The following is a 7893-nucleotide window of genomic DNA, read 5'->3' on the forward strand; positions in this document are numbered from 1 at the left end:
CCCTGGCAGCCAGGAGGGCCAACCATGTCCTGGGGTGCATCAGGCACAGCATCGCCAGCAGGTCAAAGGAGGGGATTGTCCCACTCTGCTCTGCGCTGGGGCGGCCTCACCTCGAGTCCTGGGGGCAGTTCTGGGTGCCACAATATAAAAAAGATATAAAGCTATTAGAAAGCATCCAAAGGAGGGCAACCAAGATGGTGAAGGGCCTTGAGGGCAAGGTTTACAAGTTGCAGCTGAGGTCACTTGGTTTGTTCAGCCTGGAGGAGACTGAGGGGAGACCTCATCCAGTCCACAGCTTCCTCGAGGGGGGGCAGCATAAAGTAAATAAAATGGAAAGCTTGCTGATGTATAAAGCAGATGTTTTCTAGTGCTAAACTTCCATTGTCAATATGTGGTAGCATAATATTTTAAAATATTGACAGAGGTATATTTTTACTTTTACTGTTTTTCAGTTGCAAAACTTCAGGAAGTCACATGCAGTTACCTTAGCTCACCTGATGCACAGTAGCCTGAAGAGCAGCCCTAAGCTAGAATATTGACAATATATGGATAGAGAAAATCTTGATGACCACAGTTCTTGTACCAAACTAAATTAAAACTCATTCAGCAATTCATCAGGAAAATAATAAAATCAATTCCTGAATTTAGCAGTTTTCAAAAATGATGAGAGAGTAGCTCATTACTTCAGCTGTGTAACTGCTTTTTAAACAGAAAGTTGCAATAACCTTTTAGTCTCAGGAAAGATGGGATAATTTGTGGATACATGAAGTAGGTAAGTATAGTTATGTTTACAAGTTTATATAAATAGGGTATACAAGTTGTACCTTGTGTATGACAATCAACAAGTGTTCCATGCTTTTCAAAGAGAATATTGTTAAACAAGAGATTTCAGGGTGGAGGATTGTCCTGCTTTTCAGCCAGAACAGAGTTAATTTTTCACAGTAGCTGTGAGGGGGCAAAACCTGGAGCCATGTGAGTGTGTCTAGGTTGTTATTCTATACCACTCAGATCATCACTGGGGGACAAAAGTAAGGAATTATTACTTCCAAGAAGGGTGCGTGACTTGTGGTTGGGAGAAAAAGTATGGGTGCAGAGGGTCTGTCTGCCATTTTGTTTATTGCCTCAGGCCGCACTTCATGTGTTTGGGCTCCATGAGAATTTTTTGGATGTAAATCATCCTCTTTTTGTATACTTTTGTTATTAATATTGTTGCTGTTACAGTTTGTTTCTTATCTCATTGCTGTTTCCAGTAAATTGTTCTTATCTCAACCCATAAACTCTGCCTTATGTCTCTCTCACTGGAGGCGCAGGGGGATGAGTGGCTTGTAGTTTTGGAGTTCCCTTCCTAAACCACGACAAGGGTGCAAAGGACTTGTGGTAAATCTTGGAAATGTACTTTGTATACAAAAGACAGAACAAAGCTTTTGGCTGTTAGTGTGAAGGGGGCTAATCATAGAGGGAACTGACCTTATTAATGGCATGGAGGAGGTGGAATGTAGCATGTTGTGAGACAGTATGTAAGTGATATGTAGCATCAAGTGGGGAAAAAGCTATGCCAAGTCTTGCTGTAAGATAGTGGAGTAGAAATGGAAGCTGGTTGAAGGGAAAAGATAAAAAGGTGGACTCAAAATGCCGAGAAGACAATTGTAACAATGAAGTATGCTGTAGCCTGTGAGAACAAAAATGGTCTGAAACCAGAATGTAAATTACACGATCAGTTAAAAAGAAAAAAGGATGCTGACAAACTGGAGGAAGTGTGACAGAGGGACACCAAGATGGTTGGGGGGCTGGAGCATGAAATGTAGAAGAATCTGAGGTAGCTGGGTTTGTTGACACTGGTGAAAAAAAAGCTAAGAGGGCTTGAAATGCTGCCTTTAACTAGGTAATGAGTGTTTATACAGAGGATGAAGACAAGCACCTCTGAGGTACGCAACAAAAGAAGCTACAGTTGCAGTTGGCAGTAAGGGAAATAATGATTGGATTCAAGGGGAAATAAATTCTCAGTGAATTTCCATCCTTGGAGATATTCAGAAATACAAAATTTTCCATTGGTATTTATTGCAGATCTTTAAAGAAATGTTATAGTTGTGCATTGGTTTACTTAATGTGTATTAAAGAATTTTAGAGGTGTTTTAATTGTCCTTCAAAGCCAAAAAAGAGGCAAAAATGGTGTGATGTCAAATCTTGTGCAAAATCGGCTACTTAATCAACAGGTATATTTCTTGCCAGTTTTGTTTTATAAAGGTTATGAATCATCTGAGAATGTTCAAAGACAGAAGGGCAAGATTAAAAATTGAAAAAGACTCCTGAATTGAATAGATTTTGATCCAGTGTTTAGTCACTAAGTTTTCAGCCTGGTTAAGATCCAACCTAATTAAAGAAAGAAAAGTCTTTAAAATGTAAGTAATTTAAGTACACAGTTGCTTTTAGAAAAGGATAATGCTACTACCAACTAACATAAATGACAGTCAAGAAGTTGAAGAAAACTCAAGTTACGACTTCCTCTCTGTCACAACTGTTTTGTTAACAAATATTACCGCAGTCCTAGGCCCTAGGGTATATCACTGTGTCCCGCAGCCATAGGGAGGAGGAGGAGAGAAGATCCAGCAGGCAGGAATTGTGCACCAAGATTGATTTATTTAATTATTTTACAAACTCTTTTATAGACTTTTTCCTTCATAGTCTAATTGGACAAGGATCAGCCACCCCTTGGGGGTGATTGGCTACAATCCTAAAACATCCATTGTCAAAATATTTTTCTACTATACCATAAACAAGACTTTTCAAGGCTGCAGGTATTTGGTTGTTTACATAACTCTGCTACCTCTTCTGTGAGAGAGAAAAGTCTCTCACGGACTTAGAAAATAGCAAGAAAATCCTTGCTAGCAGTCTTTTTGTATCCACAAGCAAAGATGTGTGTTACAACCTAAAATGCTTTCCATTTGACAGAGCTGACCTACCAAACCCTTTTAATAGCTCTTGCTCTTCTATACATCTTTGAATACAATGGAGTGTATCTAATATCAGCTGCTGCTTGAAACGTTGAAAAGGCTGTGCTCACCAAAAAGAGCATAATTATAGATATACCTTTTGTTGCAATGGAAGTTGCATGAGGAATATATAGTACAGATGGTAAATAAATGTATGAAGTGCTGAAGTAGCTTGGGGTTTTCCCTTTATGTTTGAATTTCTCAGTTATGCTTAATATCATGACTGCTTCCAGGCAAAGTTTTTATAGTTTAATTCTATGTTCACTTCTGCAGAACAAAAAATAATTCAGTAGCTCTCAGTAGTGTCAGAATCTTTGATGTTGAAAGGCTCATAAAGAAGATATTGTTTAAAAAGATGTAAAGGAGCAGTAATAAATTCCCTGAATAACTGGATTGTCCTTGACAGAAGTTTTAGCTGCTTTCTTTTGCAGAACTGGTGAACATAACTGCAAAAATAATGTGTATTTTATATAACTCAAGTTTTTGAAACATACAAATTTTTGGTTTAGATTTTTCTACCTTATCAGTTGAACTTGATCTGGTACCCCTTTTTAATGAGAAGGAGCCAGTAGTATCTTACATTGAAACCAGGTGCAAGATTTCTCTTCCATTTGCTTAAATTTAATCCCCATGTTTTAAGGCAACAACTGAGCTGTCTCAGCAGTAAGGCTCCTAAACCAGATTCTGTTTTGCATTAGTTCTCTAATGAAGTAGCAGGAAATACACTTTCCCATGGAACAGTGGTTTTTTTTGTTGTTTTTTTTTTTTTTTTTTTTTTGTATAGCTTCAATGGTGCATTGGGCAGTTTCCTTGAAAATCAGTAATTCTGAGATTCACATTTTTCTCTTTGCCTGAAATAACATACACTTGCTGATCATCACAACATTTTGTAAATATAATTTCATTTTCTGCAAATTTTTGAGACGGGTTGTGTTGCCTTAATGAATAGGCTTTTTCTTGATGGTTAACTGATTTATTTGTGTATGAAGGATGTGATATGGCCTCATTTTAAAGAGTTCTTAGTGCTAAGGCATCTGAATTAAATATTTGAGATGCTATTTTAAAGTGGAGAACATTGTTTATAAGTGCTTTTTTATTTTTATAGAAAATAAAATTAAAAAGGAAAAGCTTCCTGTGCTTACAAGAAGGAAATGGCTTTAACAGGAAAGATACTAATGCTGTTCATTCTTTTCAGGAAACTGTGTTCTAATGAATTTTCACCCTTTGCGATTCCAAGGTAGCAAGAAAAGTAAACATTTCCTGCTAGACATTCATGTAGTATAGGTTAGGGAAGCTGCATACTACCCATAGGTATCTGCTCTCTGCACATGGCTTAGTCTTGTTTGGTTTTGTTTGTTGTTGTTTGCTTGTGTTAATTCCTCGCCTCCCCAGGGAAGGGTTATTACAGGTGCAAAGCACAATTATGCTTTATGTTAGTCTACCCTTGTAGAAACTGTGGGTGCACACCTATGTTAGGGGGCATCTTTCCTTGAATCCCCAGACCTCATTTTCTGTATGCTTCCACCACCTTTATTGTGGCTTCTCTTGCCATTTACTGTGGTGTCACTGCCACTACTAGCACATAGGCAGCAGAGGCATCAGTGTCATTGTTATTGAATAGAACAGCAGAGGCCAAATCACTGTGACAATAGCCACAGAGGAAGGAGCTTGATGCTCTAAAATATTTTTCCAAAGGTTGCTTTATATTCAGAAGCAATTGTCACTTGGCCCAGTACAGTACTTTTCACTAAAATTTCTTTTGTTACAGTAGTTGTAGTGATTTGAGCAGCTACTATTGGAATAGCTTTAGGAAAAAACATCAAGCTAATACTGGTTTAGAAGTTATGCTAAATAATTTTTATCTCAAACTTTTTAATTTTTCACTTGCTTTGTCAGCATTACTCAGTCTGTTGGCTGATCGCTTTTTGAACTAAACATATCAATTTCACTAGTACACTGAATTTCATTTTTTGTGCTTCTGGGATTTCTGTGCTTTCTGGGATTTTTCTCTTTTCAAACCTAATTTTTTGTAGCCAGTATTGTAGGTGAAACTATTCTGTATATGCCATGAACTTTCTGGTTATAAATGTTGATGTGTTTCATGGGGTTTTATCAGTAATAATGAGTCTTCTCGATTTCTGATAATCCCCCTCACCTTTTCTCTCTGCCTCCCCCCACATGCTGCCCTCCTTTTTGGTTGTTCAAGTTAGCTTCATATCAGGTTTCTTGCATTACTATTTTAACCTTAGGCAGCTGCATCAGTGATTAATTACTGCTCACTTCCAATACTGACTTTTTCTGAGATTGAATTAGTGTTAAAATGCTTTATATTGTGATTGTGTATGCTTCTTTTTTCTATGTAACTTAAGTGTTAGACTATGTTTTGGCAACCCTATCTCCTTCCTTAGTAGTTTTCAAACTATTTTTAAAAGCATTTCATGCTGGAAACGTGTGGCAAAAGTACTGTCATTGTATCAAACTGTAGCTCTGGTATAGAAACCAGAAATTTGCCCTCTTGTACCTAAATCTGTCTGATGTACTCGATCATGGCATCTTATTTGAATGAGAACAAGAGGATAATAATTCATCCTCTTTCTGCCTCTCATTCTTTAAGCGTGGGAGTTTTTAATTTTTTTTAAGGACAGTTTATGGACTGATAACTAGCAGAGCTTCATATAGTATCTAATAAGAGTAGTAGTTTATTGCAAAATGTGGAAGCTTAAAACTGGTTGAGGCAAGGCTTCTTAAATTTATAATAGCATGTTTGCTGTTTTAAAAGAAGAGTTCACTGCTCACCTAAATTATAAAGTAGCTAATAAATGAGTTGTACTGGTTTACTTTGTGCAGCTGCAGAAATCAACTTTGAGCATTGTACTGTGTCAGTACAATGCTATTCAACATATAAGAAATTAAAACAATTTTTAAAAGTAGTTTCATCCTAACTAAAGATTTCGTAATATAAACTACATAAAACAGAACTGTATTTAACATGTTCTATTTAATACAATGTTAAAAAAAAAAAAAGCTATAGAGATTTGATATTTTAGCAGTTCTTTAAAATTTAATTTTAATCTATCTAATTTTATCTCTTTTTTCTCAGAAATATATTAGGTTAGTCATCTAAGGTAGCCAAGGTCAACCCACTACAATGTTACTTTTTAAATCTAAAGATATAAGTTAAAGAATACTCTGGAGTATGGGGAATGAAACATTGAAATGTAAATACTAAATTTCTGAATCCTGAGTTACTTATCTTTCCATTACTATTGAGCCTGTGTATTACTGCACATAAACAGATTTTTCCCTTTATTTTGTTTTCCAATGTTCTCATGAATGTACGTAGATAAGCCATGGAAGAACTGTTATTTTTGTTGAGGGGACAAGAATGTATTTCAACCAAGAGGAAAGAGAAAGGGGAGAAAATAAGATGGAAAAAAACCCCTTGTAGGTTGAGATAAGGCAGTTTACTAAAGCAACAGCAAAAGTCCTGTGTGCAAGCAAAGGGAAAAAAGCACAAAATATTTTATTCTCTACTTCCCATCAGTGAGTGATGTTCAGCCACTTCCCAGGAAGCAGGGCTTCAGCACATGTAGTGGTTGCTCCAGAAGGCAAACATTGTAGAATAACGAATGCCCTCCCTTCCTCCTTCCCCTAGCTTTTCTATCTGAGCTGGGGGGATGTTGGAGAGTCAGTGCTGATGCTGTGACAGTGCTGCTCAGCAGAAGCTAAAACACTGGTGTGTGTGTTCTCAACACCTTTCTAGCTACCAATGCAAAGCACAGCATTGTGAGGGTGCTATGGGAAAATGAACTCCAGTTTAGCCAGACCCAATACGCTTTATCTCAATCCATGAGTTTTACCTTTTTTCAGATTCTCTTCCCCATCCTATTGGGGAAGGGGGAGTGAGGGAATGGCTTCATGGTGCTTAGCTGGGTTAAACCACAATACACTTTAAAAATCCCCAACCAGTGAGCAACATTTTAAATTTAACATTTCAGTAAGAATTTTATTTGGAATGTTAATTTCCAGTAAATGAGAATATATATAATTGACAAAAGGAAAGAAGACAACATACAGAAGTAGTGCTTTAAATGTGTAGTTATTACCTGTAGCATAAACTTTTTCAATATTACTGTCCTTGCTATCTTGGTTTCATTTTTTCTTTTATTGTGTATTATGTTATGATGATAGGTTTTCATACATTGCTCTCAATATCTGCTGCCCTTTCACTGTTTCCCTTTTTCAAAGGGGTTCTTTGTATCACTTCCTTTGTGCACTGTAGTTTTTTCCTCCCTGGAATGTCTTTTACAATATCTGATTTTTCTTATAAAGCAGCAAGAGTATATGTATATATTGAATATGCAAGTCTATCTTTGCATATATGTAAATTGGGTTTCTACTTCTCTGTTTGAACTGCAACAATGATGCATTGTTTAAAAGCTTTTCAATGCAACAATTCTTTTATTTCCTTAATTCAGCTAATATTAAAGTGTCCTGGTTTAAAGGACAGGTGTCTGCCAAGGAAGGCAGGAACCTCCCTTGGAATGGAAAATGTGACCCTCTTCCCTCCAAATTATTATAACTTTGAAATTATGGGGCTTTCAGGAAAAGATATGGAAAAAGGAATAACAGTTCTTTACTAGTATATATATATATGTAAACAAGGCAAACAAACAACAACAATGGCAGCAACAACAAACAAAAGCAGAAACCCAGTAACAGCCTTCTCTCGGCTGTCAAGCACTTTCCCCGTTGTTGTAGTTATGGTCACAGCCAACAGGGGTGCTGTTGGCTCCCGGCAGGGCAGGGCAGGTGCGATGATTCCCCCGCGGCTGCAGGGGGCGCTGTGGCGCGAGCTCCGCCACCTCTCCACACGGGTAATGGCGGGTCCGGGGGGGCGGTG

The sequence above is a fragment of the Corvus brachyrhynchos genome, unplaced genomic scaffold (genome assembly GCF_000691975.1).
Source record: "Corvus brachyrhynchos isolate BGI_N302 unplaced genomic scaffold, ASM69197v1 scaffold38, whole genome shotgun sequence".
In the NCBI taxonomy this organism is placed as follows: Eukaryota; Metazoa; Chordata; class Aves; order Passeriformes; family Corvidae; genus Corvus; species Corvus brachyrhynchos.